Source organism: Polyodon spathula, chromosome 4 (assembly GCF_017654505.1).
Source record: "Polyodon spathula isolate WHYD16114869_AA chromosome 4, ASM1765450v1, whole genome shotgun sequence".
NCBI lineage: Eukaryota > Metazoa > Chordata > Actinopteri > Acipenseriformes > Polyodontidae > Polyodon > Polyodon spathula.
The window spans coordinates 18,476,294-18,490,473 of NC_054537.1; positions in this window are offsets into that span (position 1 = coordinate 18,476,294).

Genomic DNA, 14,180 nt, shown 5'->3' on the forward strand with positions numbered 1-14,180 from the left:
CTTTTTCTAATTTTTCATATAAAAAGCAGCACACTGTTTTAAATTTGTACAGTGGAGGGTAATTGCTTCACATCAACTTCAGTCTCCAATTAATTTCACAAGTCTTCCTCTCCTTTCTCAAATGCACAAACCTGCTGCATTGAAATAATCCATTCCCAAAAACAATATAGGAGGCTTGTTGCTCGGGAGCTGACATCACTGCCTTGTGGCTTTTGCTAGTCAGTTGCTGCCACATGTGAACACCTCGTTGGCTAAATTAAAAACCACTTCAGCAAGTAGATATTTAATTTGCTTTGTGTTCTTGTGCAATACATGTGTATATGATAACAGTACGATATTAATGCTTTGTTTTTAATTGTTTTGTATATTGTTGTTTGCGGTGTGCAGTACGAAATAAAACCAACAGTAATTCTAAGTGTCTATGTATATTGCAGCTAAGGCATACGCAGTTAGACAGTAAAAATCGTGAGCCAACTCCAGGATCGCGATATATCCGAATCCACAGTATAGCGAGGGGCGATATAACGAGGGGTGGGTGTATTTAAAAAAAAAAAAAAAAAAAAAAAAAAAACTAAAAAAAAAAAAACCTGTTCTTTAAAGGGTACATAGCGACCTTTTTATTTTTCTGTGTTACATGTTCCCATGTTTCCCATCATCCTCCTGCTCACATATGTAACTGAGATGGACTTACCAGTGAGCAGGAGGATGATGGGAAATAGTTCTGAGAGGTACATGCAGGTACATGGGAAGCCATCTTGAGGCAGGGAATGCAATTTAAGAGTTTTTAAAAAAAGTGGTCAAAATGTAAAAAAAAAATAAAAAAATAAAAAAATAGACACCTTATGTAAACAGTTATAGCAAGACATAGGAACATGTAACACAATCAAAAAGTATGTACCCTTTAATGCTGTATGGCATCAATATCAGGGCTATCTATACTGGAAATTTGGGGTTTTGTGGAAAACTATTGTACCCTTTTGTTCATATAGTGTCCTCCTAGGACATAACCCCCTATAAAACAACATATATTAAAAGAACAAATGCTCGAGGCTACACATTACTCACCCTTCCTTGCTGTCCTGACCCTCACTTTCAGGGGGTTTGTTATCCTCTGCATATTCGTTGGTGTCATTCAGTACAGGGCTTATCTGCAAACTGACATTAAACACATTGCATTATTACAACCCCAATCAATTCACTACAGCTCCCTTCAACAGCAAACCCAATGAAAGGGCTGCTAGCAAAAGGTAACAGGCAGCGTTGTGTGATACACTGCCGTTATGGATTCGATCTCCTGTCCATGAGATGAGGTTAAAAGCTCTGTAACCTTGAATGCAGACCTGCCCGACTCTTTTGCATTGCGGTTAAGATGCTCACTTGCGCTGTTAGGGGTCATCTGTCTGCACCCAGCTTCTTTCCTGTTACACAAAGGCATTTGAAAACTCACGACAACTGTCTAGTTGCAACCAGAGAACACGACATAAAGCACATCCACCAGGAAGCAGCATCTTCCTTTTATTTTGTATGTCTAGCACTGTACCTTTCACGGGGCCCAATTTCCTGTCTGGGGCTCCCCTGCAGTCCGGTCTGATCACCCTGGCTCTTCAGCTCTTCCTCCTGCTTGATGTCCGGCAGGACTCTGTGCCCCCGCAAGGTTCCCTTGTTCTCATCTCCGGGGAGTTCATTCTCTCTCCGCTTGTCTTTGTCCTTACTGCTCTTGCTTTTGTGCTGCAAATCAAGGAAAAGTTCTTTCACCAGTTACAATATGATCACTGTGACCAAACACCACCCCTTTTTAAGATGGCATTGCTTAGCTACACTTCAAGAGAGATCTTAACTTGGCACTTGACTTCAGGTACATTTTACTCGTACCACACTGTGCCAGCCCTCCTGTGGAAGTAGAGACCCAATGAATCTGTTTAGACACGAATACAAAATTATCGTACAAAAATGAATTCAACAAACAAGTACATTTCTTAATGTACTTCAGTGAGGAACCAGTTCTGTGACTGTCGTTCGAGGGAGATGCTTTGGTTTTGGGAACATAACCATTTGGACTCAATCAATTTTTACATGAATTAAAAATCAAAGCCACCAATTATATTTACGGTAGAGACGCTAAAGAAGTCATCTACAAAGTCATCTCATCAATCAGATCACCCACAACCAGTGGTGGCTCGTGACTTTCACAGGCGGAGCACAAATCACTAATCGATATTACCACCTCCCACCCTCCAGTTAAAGTACTAAAAGTAAATGTACTTTGTTCAGCTGATTTCATATATGCCTGTGCTGAGAGTCTTTTAATGCACTGAAATACCAGAGTGCAGTCACTATGTAAAATATACCCCCATCACTTAAAAAAGCAACAATAGCACTGTAAACAACACACAACTTACAGAATTGCAGACACAAGTTTTTATAATCAATTCGTAAATCAGAAACTTAAAACCACATATTATTTAGTTCTACAAGTCATTACGTGACACCAGCATAGAACATTCGCTATAAAATACAAAAAATACAAGATCACAAAATCAAAAATTCAAAAAAAAAAAAAAATCTGAATGTCATGTCGTGGCAAGAAATTGACAGTTACATTATTAAGAGATTATATTTTGTCTTAGTTGGAAGAAGGAAACATGGCCAACAATAGTTTGTTCACAGCACTGCCTTCCATTTTACACACTCCTTGCCGCGTTTGTTTACCATCTTTCTTCACAATCTCCAGTGCTGGTGTTATTCTGTCGTCCTTAAACAACTGAACATCTCTCCTCTTGGGATTTTACTGTAAAACTTATTTTCCTCAGGTCACATATAATATCAGATTCAACTAAAGACATTTAATAAAAATTTAAATTGTCCAAATTCTAACTGCTCCAAATAAGTAGGTGCCTCACCAAGCTGTGGTTACAACAGTAACGCCTTCAGAAAGGGACTCCCCAGTGTAGTCAGTTGCCATGGTAACAAGCAGCTTTGTGAGGCACTCGAGGTTTGTACCTCACACAGCAATATGGCAGCACTACATTGTTCCATCTTTCTGGTGCTGTGCTTTTGCTACTGAAGACAGCAGGTTATGACTTTTAAATAATGTCAATAGTGTTTCTGTGGCCTTTAATGTATTTAATATGCTTAACTGAGCTTAAATGTGTTTCTCAATTAAATAAAAAGAATATGAAAAACGCTGTTTTAGCCTTTGGGAATTATTGGTGATGCTAAGCCTCACTTACCTCGGCTGATGTGTGCACTGTAGATGTTAAATGATGGAGTTTGTCCAGCGTACAATGCACTTTAGCAAGGGGAATGGGATCTTAGGGGACCAATACGCAAGTACGGGATACACACAGAGGTCAATCCAGCTCCAGCGTACCAACAGAGGTACACTTCACCACTTACGTCAATTTATTATTTTTTGGTGCAAAGCCTCTCAAACGTGCTTTCAAATGATAACTTCATTTGTCTTGGTCAATGCAGTCTTTCATCATATATGGCATCTTTAGCATGCACTCAATGCCCACCCTGGCACAATTTTCTCAATCACATGTGGTTAATGTGTCACTAACCACAAATGGAAGAAACAGCTCCCTAGGATTTGGTTCAATTGAGCAGGAATGACCCACTAACACAAGGAGACATTACTGTAGCACCATCTACTGGTAGTTAGGGGGAACTACAGGAGGCAAGCAAAGTGGGAGCAGGACAGTGAAAGGCTCTCTAGCTATCTTACCTTGTCTTTACTGCTGTGTGAGGACTTCTTTTCTGTCTTGACTTTCTTCGTCTTGTGCTCTGATCTGCTGATGACAAGCAAAGCAGGACATTGATCCACCTCCCTAACCATAACGCCTTGGACCACAGCTTTGTTCCTTTAATATATATATTTTTAACATTTATAGTAATGTATCCTTTCCCATTAGGTGTTAGGCATGTTAGATTCTGATTCATTTCCTAAACACTGAAATAAAGATTAAACACATTTAAACTTTTATATTTTAACATATATGTGCGATGAGTTGTTTTAAACTTTAATCCTAGTGATACCAATTTACTTCAATACTGTTGTGCATATAGAAAAGACAAACACAGAATATTAAATATTAAAATAACCTTACACTGTATAAGCACTAAGGCCAACACCTTAGCAGTTCCACCCATTCCAGGTTTTACTATGAATCTGATAAGCCATCGTGTATAGGTAACAAGCTCAGGTGTCTTATTAAACTCACAGTAAAACCAGGTAAGAAATTAGGATAAGCTAATTAACTCTAAAGATCTGCTGTGTCCCCAGGCGGCGTGTACCTTTCACTGTCATGAGAACGCTTCGTTGCCTCTGCTCTCTCATTGAGAATCAGGTTAGAGTTCAGATCTTTCCCACTGTGTACCCTGAAATCAGAGGAGGTGCTGAAGAGCTGGTCTTTCCCTTCGAAGACAGAGGAGTTACTGTCTCGACCCTCCTGGTCAATGACAGCTGAGGAGTTACTGTTAAGATCCAGCAAACTTGGCTTCTCATCTATTGGACTGCAAAGGGAGGGAACATAAGCAGTCCATAGTATGTGGACTAAATTTCCAAATCAAATGTATTACTTACAATGACCCCTGTGAATCTTACTGCTTCTACTAGTTGTAATTCTATATACCTGCACCAGCTACACTTGGATGATCCAGGTAGAGTGAAATGTCTTTATAAAAGATCTGCCTATGTTCCTTTTCATGGTATTCAGTGTAAAAAATATGTGCACTTGTATAGGGTTCGGGTTAACCACACACATATTACTGTATCTACTTCCATACAGCCAGATAGTGCATACTTGATTTTGTATGGGAAGAAGCTTATGCAACTGATTTTTGGTTTTAGCAAGTTTTTCAAAATAAATATAGCTGACCCCTTACCTCTCCTTCCCATCCTCAGGTCCAGACCGTGACGAGGTTTGTTCCTGCAATGATGGAACAGTTCAATTGAGATGTCAATAAAAATAAAATGTGTCGTAGAACAAAGAGCCTTATCTAGCTTTAATAAGTACTCACTACTAGTTAGTATTTGGCACTGCAAATACAACATTAAAGCTTGCAATATCATTAAAAAACTGCATCACCACAACCTATATTCACTGTATGTACATGTACTGTATGTACAAATGCAAGTTTGATATACTGTACAGAGAGATGCTGAGGTTCCTCCACGTTACAGCAGATTATCATACTCTCAATAACAAAGTGCTACGCTCACAACTGGATGAACGGTTTTCTAGATAAAAGTGTCACATACAGGCGTCTCCTCTATACAGCGTCTGCGATTGGTTTGTTACTTGCTTTCTGTCATGCTGATCTTACCAAGACTACATCCTTTCTCCCTTTCCCCGACTCCTCAACGGTGCCCAGTTTGGTTTCCTTCTTGTTGCCCGATTCTTTTGAATTAGTGCGCTTCTCAGAACTGAAAAAGTTTAAACATGACAATCAGTTTCACTGTAGTTTCATATTCAGCCTTTCCAGTTTTGCAATTTTTTCAAAAATCTTTGAAGTTTCAAAACCAGTGGAGACACATACAGTAATCCGTCACATAGCAGACTGGTGGGACAAGCCGCCCTAAATCCCTTGTTTGGAAAGATAAAGGGTATTAATGCTTGAGACAGAGTAGCCGTCTGCTGTGTGGGTGTGTGCATTCGCTGCTGAGTGACAGACAGGAGACAGAGATGGAGGCTGAAGTTGATATACTCCGCAAGCAAACAGGATATATTTACATATCAATACACTGAACAGCTCATGTGATAACACCAGCAACAGCAGAGCACGCAGCACATACATTACAGTGTACGAAAACTTTGGTAGGATCTACAGTCTATGAACTGTTGCTGAAGAGCCTGATGGTGGCAGATAAATGGTTATGGCGGATATGTGACAGGCAGACATGCGATGGATTACTGTACAAAGAGCACAGAGAGCTCAATTTATTTATAGCTGACAAACTTTTTTGTGGCTTCAAAGTTTGTGTTAAGGTGTTTTGACTAGCATAGACATTTGTATTGTAGGCTAGTTCAGCCAAAGTGTGTTTACAGTACATTAGTAAGAGCCACCAAAAGCAAAAAGAAAATTGATCGAACTGGTAGATCAGTAGATGGTGCAGGCTTACAGCTCTAAAGACACTGGCTGATCTAGCCTACATTACATGCATCTTTGTCAGGCAACTGGAACTGAACAGCAGCGCCGAGACTTATTTGAATGTGTTTCACCTAATTCCCGAAATTTTAGCGATTTTGTTCTTCTACACACGTCTCAAATGTGAAGTTTTGAAAGAAACATCACAGAAAACATGTATTTTCATTAAAAATAAATAATAATAATAATAATAATAATAATAATAATAATAATAATAAATAATAAAAAAAAAAAAAAAAACACTACATCTGGTAATACTCTCGGTTAAATGGATATCTGTTTGCAAGCCGAAGTCTGTTACTGCTTCGCTTCCTTGGTCATTTCAGCCCAGCAGTGATTTCTGGGTCATGTCAATCAACAGGGAAAGCAGATTATTGGTTATTGACAGGAAAGAAGCCAGTGAAAGGATAACGAAAACATCTCCCTCCAGGTAAAATCACCAGGAAGTTCACAACAGCCTGAGGGCAAGGCTTGCAAACAGACATCCATTTAACTGAGAGTATTAACAGATGTAGTTTTTTTTTTTTTTTTTTTTTTTAATTTTTATACAAATTTTATACAGTAGTACTGGATAGTATATTTGCTAAAACATGTGTTTCTTTCAAAACTGCACATTTGAAACCAAAATAATAAATGGAGGTGGATTGGAACTATTCTGTTAGCTAGGATTACTTAAACAAAGACTTGCAGGGTACGTACCTATGCTAGGAATTAATGTATGGCAGACAGACAGACTAATCTTCCCAGCGACAGCGAGTGGAAGCGACAGCGAGTGGGAGAAGTACATGCGTGGAAAAGTACAGAGCAGTTTCGAAGCAGAAAGGAGAAATTGCATCTTGAATTGCTTTAATCAGAAAACAGAGGACATTGGGGAAACACAGCAGCAGCTCAAAGTCAAACAGCCATGTGTGTTTTTCTGATAACAAGCTGAAACTCGGAGCAGCTGATTCAAATTCAGCGCCGTTTTGAGACACGGGCGAGGGGAGGAGCCGACAGCACAGCAGAACAACGCAGTTAAACGAGGCAGTCTTCCCAGCGACAGCGAGTGGGAGAAGTACAGGCGTGGAAAAGTACAGAGCAGTTTCGAAGCAGTTTGAAAGCAGGTTGACAGCTGCAGAAGAAACTAAACTTCAAAAAAAAAAACCTCAACATGGTCTTCAAGCCTGTAATCTGTGACACCTGCTTGATGTGGGAAATCCGAGAAAACCCAGCGGAGCTAAACCAAGTGTGCGTAAAGTGCCGCGCGATCCAGGACTTGCATAAACTAGTAAGTATGCTAGAAATGGAGCTGGAAGAAGTGCGACAGCAACAGGATCTTGAGGAACTGGCACACCCACAATTCATGGAAGTCTGCATCACCCCTAACAGACTGAAAGCCACCAGGGAGATAGAAGGTCAGAACAGCTGGGTTCAGGTAGGCAGAAGCAGGGAAAAAAAGAAACTTCGTCAAACACCACCACCAGAAATCAAAACAACCAACAGATTTGAGTCACTTCAGAATTGTGATGAGCAGAACCAACAACAAGAGAATGAAAGGAACAACATCCAGGACCCTATTGACAGTGGTGACCAGACAGCAAAAAGAAGGGAGGTCATGATTGTTGGGGACTCCATATTGAGAAACACAGCAAGTTCAGTTCGCAGTTTGGACCCCCTTACTACAACAGTGTGCTGCCTTCCGGGAGCCTCGGTCAAGCACATCACTGAGAACGTGGACAGGCTCCTAGAACGAACAGGAGACGACCCGGTAGTAGTCGTCCACATCGGTACAAACAACATTGGAAGAGACAGACCAAAATCCCTGCAAAATAAATTCAGAGAGCTAGGAAGGAAATTAAAAGAGAAAACCAAAACTGTGGTATTTTCTGGTATACTACCCGCACCTTGCAAAGGACCATATGGACAGCTGGAAATAATTAATCAAAACGAATGGCTGAAGACGTGGTGCACACGGGAAGGCTTCACCTATCTTGATCATTGGACCACATTCTACAACGAGGACTATCTGTATAGACGGGATGGACTGCATTTAAATAACAAGGGAACTAGTCTACTCGGAGAAAAGATCCTCGAGCAGGTTCGGAAGCATTTAAACTAGAAAGGAAGGGGGGAGAAATCAACAAAAAAACAGAAGGGAGACCGCATCAAAACAAGAACAACAACTCAGGTAAGACAACCATTAAATGTATTTATCTAAATGCTAGAAGTATCAGAAACAAAATTCTAGAACTTGAAGCTACTGCACTAACAGGTAACTATGATGTGATAGGTGTTACAGAAACGTGGTTATCTGAGAGTGATGGGGACGAATATAATATTTGTGGGTATACACTGTATAGGAAAGACAGGCAGGACAGAAGAGGAGGAGGGGTAGCGCTATACATAAGAAACAGTCTTGAAGCCCAGGTGTTAAACCTGGACAAAGAAAATAAAACCGAATCAATATGGGTCAGAATAACAGACAAAAATTCAAAAGGCATAATAATAGGAGCATGCTATAGACCGCCAGATTCAGACGGTGAGCACAATAATCTGTTATACAATGACATTAGAAATGTGTGTAGCAAAGGAGAAGCCATACTAATGGGGGATTTCAACTTCCCCCAAATAAAATGGGAAAACCCGGTGGGTAGCGCGAAGGATGAAATAGAAATGGTGGAAATGACAAATGACTGCTTCCTAACACAATTTGTGAAGGCACCCACTAGAGGGGAGGCATGCCTTGATTTAGTCTTTTCAAATAACGAAGATAGAATAACTAAAACAGAGGTCAGAGAACCACTGGCAAACTCAGACCACAACATGGTCTCATTTGAAGTGTTTTTTAAATCCCCAAAAGTAAAGACTAAAGTTAAGGTTTACAATTTTAGAAAAGCAAACTATGAAGGCATGAAACAGAGACTAACAGAAGTAGATTGGAGTAAAATAGAGAAAACACCCACAGAAGAAGGATGGTTGTTCTTCAAAAATGTAGTACTAGAGGCGCAAAACAATTACATCCCTAAAGTAGACAAATCTAAATGTAAAACTAAATTGCCAAAATGGTTTAATAGATCAATTAAAAAAAATATTCAGCGAAAAAAGGCACTTTACAGAGCATTAAAAAAGGACCAAAAAGAAAGTACGCAGAAAGAGTACACGGAACTGCAAACGCAAGTCAAAAAGGAAGTTAGAAAGGCCAAGAGAGAAATAGAAATGAACATTGCTAAGGGAGCTAAAACCAATTCCAAAATGTTTTTCCAATATTACAACAGCAAGAGAACATTCAAAGAGGAGATTAAATGTTTAAGAGATACAAATGGCAAAATCGTAGAGGAAGAAAAAAAAATAGCAAATATGTTAAATGATTACTTTTCACAAGTTTTTACAAAGGAAGATACTGACAACATGCCCCACATGTCATCCAGTTCCTATCCAGTTTTAAATAACTTTAGCATAACTGAGGCAGAAGTGTTAAAGGGACTAGGAGCTCTTAAAATAAACAAATCCCCTGGGCCGGATGAGATCCTCCCAGTAGTACTCAAAGAAATGAAAGAAGTAATTTACAAACCGCTAACCAAGATCATGCAGCAGTCTCTTGACACAGGGGTGGTACCGACAGACTGGAAAATTGCAAACGTAATACCGATCCACAAAAAGGGAAACAAAACTGAACCAGGTAACTACAGACCAGTAAGCCTGACTTCTATTATATGCAAACTTATGGAAACTATAATAAGATCCAAAATGGAAAATTACCTATATGGTAACAGGGTCCTGGGAGACAGTCAACATGGTTTTAGGAAAGGGAGATCGTGCCTAACTAACTTGCTTGATTTTTTTGAGGATGCAACATCGATAATGGATAATTGCAAAGCATATGACATGGTTTATTTAGATTTCCAGAAAGCTTTTGACAAAGTCCCGCACAAAAGATTAATTCTCAAACTGAACGCAGTTGGAATTCAAGGAAACACATGTACATGGATTAGGGAGTGGTTAACATGTAGAAAACAGAAAGTACTGATTAGAGGAAAAACCTCAGAATGGAGTGTGGTAACCAGCGGTGTACCACAGGGATCAGTATTAGGTCCTCTGCTATTCCTAATCTACATTAATGATTTAGATTCTGGTATAGTAAGCAAACTTGTTAAATTTGCAGACGACACAAAAGTAGGAGGAGTGGCAAACACTGTTGCAGCAGCAAAGGTCATTCAAAATGATCTAGACAAGATTCAGAACTGGGCAGACACATGGCAAATGACATTTAATAGAGAAAAGTGTAAGGTACTGCACGCAGGAAATAAAAATGTACATTATAAATATCATATGGGAGATATTGAAATTGGAGAAGGAATCTATGAAAAAGACCTAGGAGTTTTTGTTGACTCAGAAATGTCTTCATCTAGGCAATGTGGGGAAGCTATAAAAAAGGCTAACAAGATGCTCGGATACATTGTGAAAAGTGTTGAATTTAAATCAAGGGAAGTAATGTTAAAACTGTACAATGCACTTGTAAGACCTCATCTTGAATATTGTGTGCAGTTCTGGTCACCTCGCTATAAAAAAGATATTGCTGCTCTAGAAAGAGTGCAAAGAAGAGCGACCAGAATTATTCCGGGCTTAAAAGGCATGTCATATGCAGACAGGCTAAAAGAATTGAATCTGTTCAGTCTTGAACAAAGAAGACTACGTGGCGACCTAATTCAAGCATTCAAAATTCTAAAAGGTATTGACAGTGTCGACCCAAGGGACTTTTTCAGCCTGAAAAAAGAAACAAGGACCAGGGGTCACAAATGGAGTTTAGAAAAAGGGGCATTCAGAACAGAAAATAGGAGACACTTTTTTACACAGAGAATTGTGAGGGTCTGGAATCAACTCCCCAGTAATGTTGTTGAAGCTGACACCCTGGGATCCTTCAAGAAGCTGCTTGATGAGATTTTGGGATCAATAAGCTACTAACAACCAAACGAGCAAGATGGGCCGAATGGCCTCCTCTTGTTTGTAAACTTTCTTATGTTCTAATGAGGGCCCTAACTACTCAAATCATGTGTTAGTAAACCAAGCTCAGAGTCTCTTCTAAACCCTCTGCTTTTTCCAGATCAGTTCCCCTAACCTAGATGTCCTATTATTTTGCACTAAAAAATGGTGTATGGAGCTGTAAATTAAAGCATAATTCATTTAACATTTAAAACCCTGGAGCAAACTTTGCTTGCATAACACATATAATCAGTTTGTCTAGTTCTAACCAGGCAATCAAATTTTCTTGAAGTGGTTTACCTCCTGCATTTGTAGATGATTTCTTGTTAATGATTGCATGTTAATCATTCCAGAACCATTGGTGCTTTTGGTGTTATATGCTGTTATTCTTGTAGGGGTATTTGTTAGTGGATTAGCTCTGTGTCTGTCTGTATATATTCTCAACAGCTTTCTAAATAGCCTGATTTCAAAGTCATCTTGAAATAGATGTAGCCAGGCAAAGCAAATACAAAGAGGGTGTTTTGTTACCTTTCAGAGGAACCTCGCTCTCTTTTTGCATCTGTTGATGAACTCTTCTTCGCTCCCAGTTCTCTACTTTTGATAATTTTCTTGTTTTCATCACAGTTTCCTTCTGCAATCTTCTCCTTGCAGTCCCCCATCACGAAAGCCTCTAGCTAGGCTGCAACAGTGAACCAGCACCTCTTTGAGGTTACCAGAGATTCCACACTCAAAAGATTATGCATTAAGGTTGTAAAGCTTTAAACATTTAGCCAGGAAACAAAAAAATAATCCTGAACGACAAACAAATGTCTTGTTTTAAAAGGGTCTTGCTTGGTTTTCTTTTTATAAGCTACACAACGTATCGTAATTGAAAACTGCAAGTGAAAATTAATATATGAATTAAATATGAAGAGGACAATAACACTAAACAAAATCTAAAATGTATTTGAAAATGTGTATGGTAGTTTAACTTTAATGGTAAAAGGCTATTTACCCAGGAAGTTTAAATGTTCAATTTATTAAATGTAGATTTACAGCCCATTTTTTTTTTTTTTTTTTTTTTTATTATGCACTGCATCATATTGGAGGATTTAGTTTTGATGCAATTAGAATGCCAACCTCCCTGGCAAGGACAGACATGGTTAGGGAGGAAAACTCAAAGCATGGCATTGACTATAAAGAGAGGTATGTAGGGTTACATGAACCTGGCTTCAATACTAGTGGTAGCTGCCACTAAGTGATTGTTGACATGGATGTGGAAGATAACTGCTTACTCCCATGTCTGCTTCACTTTTGGTGATGGTCTTGGGTCTGCATCTTTGTATAAATTATTTCCATATAATACACTGAACAATTTAATTATAGTAACATTTACTTAGAGTTGAAAGAGCTAACAGGAGAAGGAGGTCAATCATTAAACTCTTCCTCCTAAAACAGGCTATTGTTTGGATTTGGATTAATAAATACATAAATCAAATAAAATCAGTTGATTTTTTTTTTAAAGCCTTAACATATTTAAATGCAGTGCATTGCTTCACTGTATGCTGGTTTTAAATAGACAGAAAAAAAGTATTTACTAAAATCAAAAGTGTGATTTTCCCAGTAGATTATCTATCTATCTATCTATCTATATATATATATATATATATATATATATATATATATATATATACACACACACACACACACACATACATACATACATACAATGACCACTTCTAAAACAAGACATGTTTAAGTCCAAGACCAAGTTTGTTTTAACCATTCAATAAAATTACCACACATAGGACTATTTTCCTAAACGTTATATTTATCACAGTTGCTAAACCATCAAAAGACAATTACTTAAAAGCGCTTCTGCGTGTTCCAAACAACAGAAAACAAAGTCAACGCTGGTCTTCGATTGTGAAATGTCTAACTTTCCAAACGTTCTGCATGAAGCCGTGAGCATTTACCAACTTTACCAGCTAAATATTTAAAACCTGGAACTGGCTTTGTACAAGACGCTTCAGCTTTCTTTAATAAAATGTACTATGTGTTATTTTTCTTTAATAAAATGCGATTTGCACTTATTTTCCTCTTGTAAAAAGCACAGGTGTTGGAAAAATACAAGGGGGACTAGAAAAATGGCGGAGTCAAACCTCAAACAAAAGATGAACCAATTTCAATGTTTGTTAATAATACCAATTGGTTATGTCCTTCAAAAAAAAAAAAAACATATTTAAACGAGCATCATATTATTGTTGAGGAGATGAATCTGTAACGAAAACAGTACTTGAACGATCAAAGAGAGCGGGTTTTAAAAATGGCAAACACGCTAATCGTAACAATCTATCTCCTCACGCCTTGTTGCAAAAACGTGTTCTGCCGCAGTATCCCGAAGTCCACAATTTGGAAGTTTGACATGTAGCGACTTTCGCTTGGAACCTACTGTATTGAAGAACGGATTTAATAATGTATTTAATTAATTTTTAACGTTCGAATTTTGTTTTATACTAAACGCCAGAAGGAGTAAATACACCTGTCTTCCCAATTGAACAAAAAATATATAATTAAGTACCGGCAAGGTATATAATTTATTAATTGCAACATTGTAATAGTATTAGTTAACACTACCTAAAAATACATTTAAAAGCATGTTCTTAAACGTTCGATTTATTCAAACTAAGCACATTTCCTAATAAAAAAAAAAAAGTTATTGTAACACAAACTGTACTTAACTACCGGTATCTAATACTAGAATGGCTTACCAACCTAACCTGGGAAACTTCACTTTTGCTCTGCTTCTTCGCTTTACGGTTCTCTAACTTGTGAGCATACATACAACGCGCCACCCAGCTCTGCAACGGAGACCAAGTCCCCTAAGCTCTCCACTGCGCATGCTCACACTACGCTCTTTTTTTTTTAATCAATGCACTATTATAACATGATTTAATAATAGGAAGAAAAACAGTGCACGCTCATACAGAGGATCCTAATATTCGCATAATAATAAATTTAAGGGACTGTCACAACAGTTCGATAGATTGTTAGCATGAAGAAATTAATCTTTGAAGAAGATTGGTGCCAAT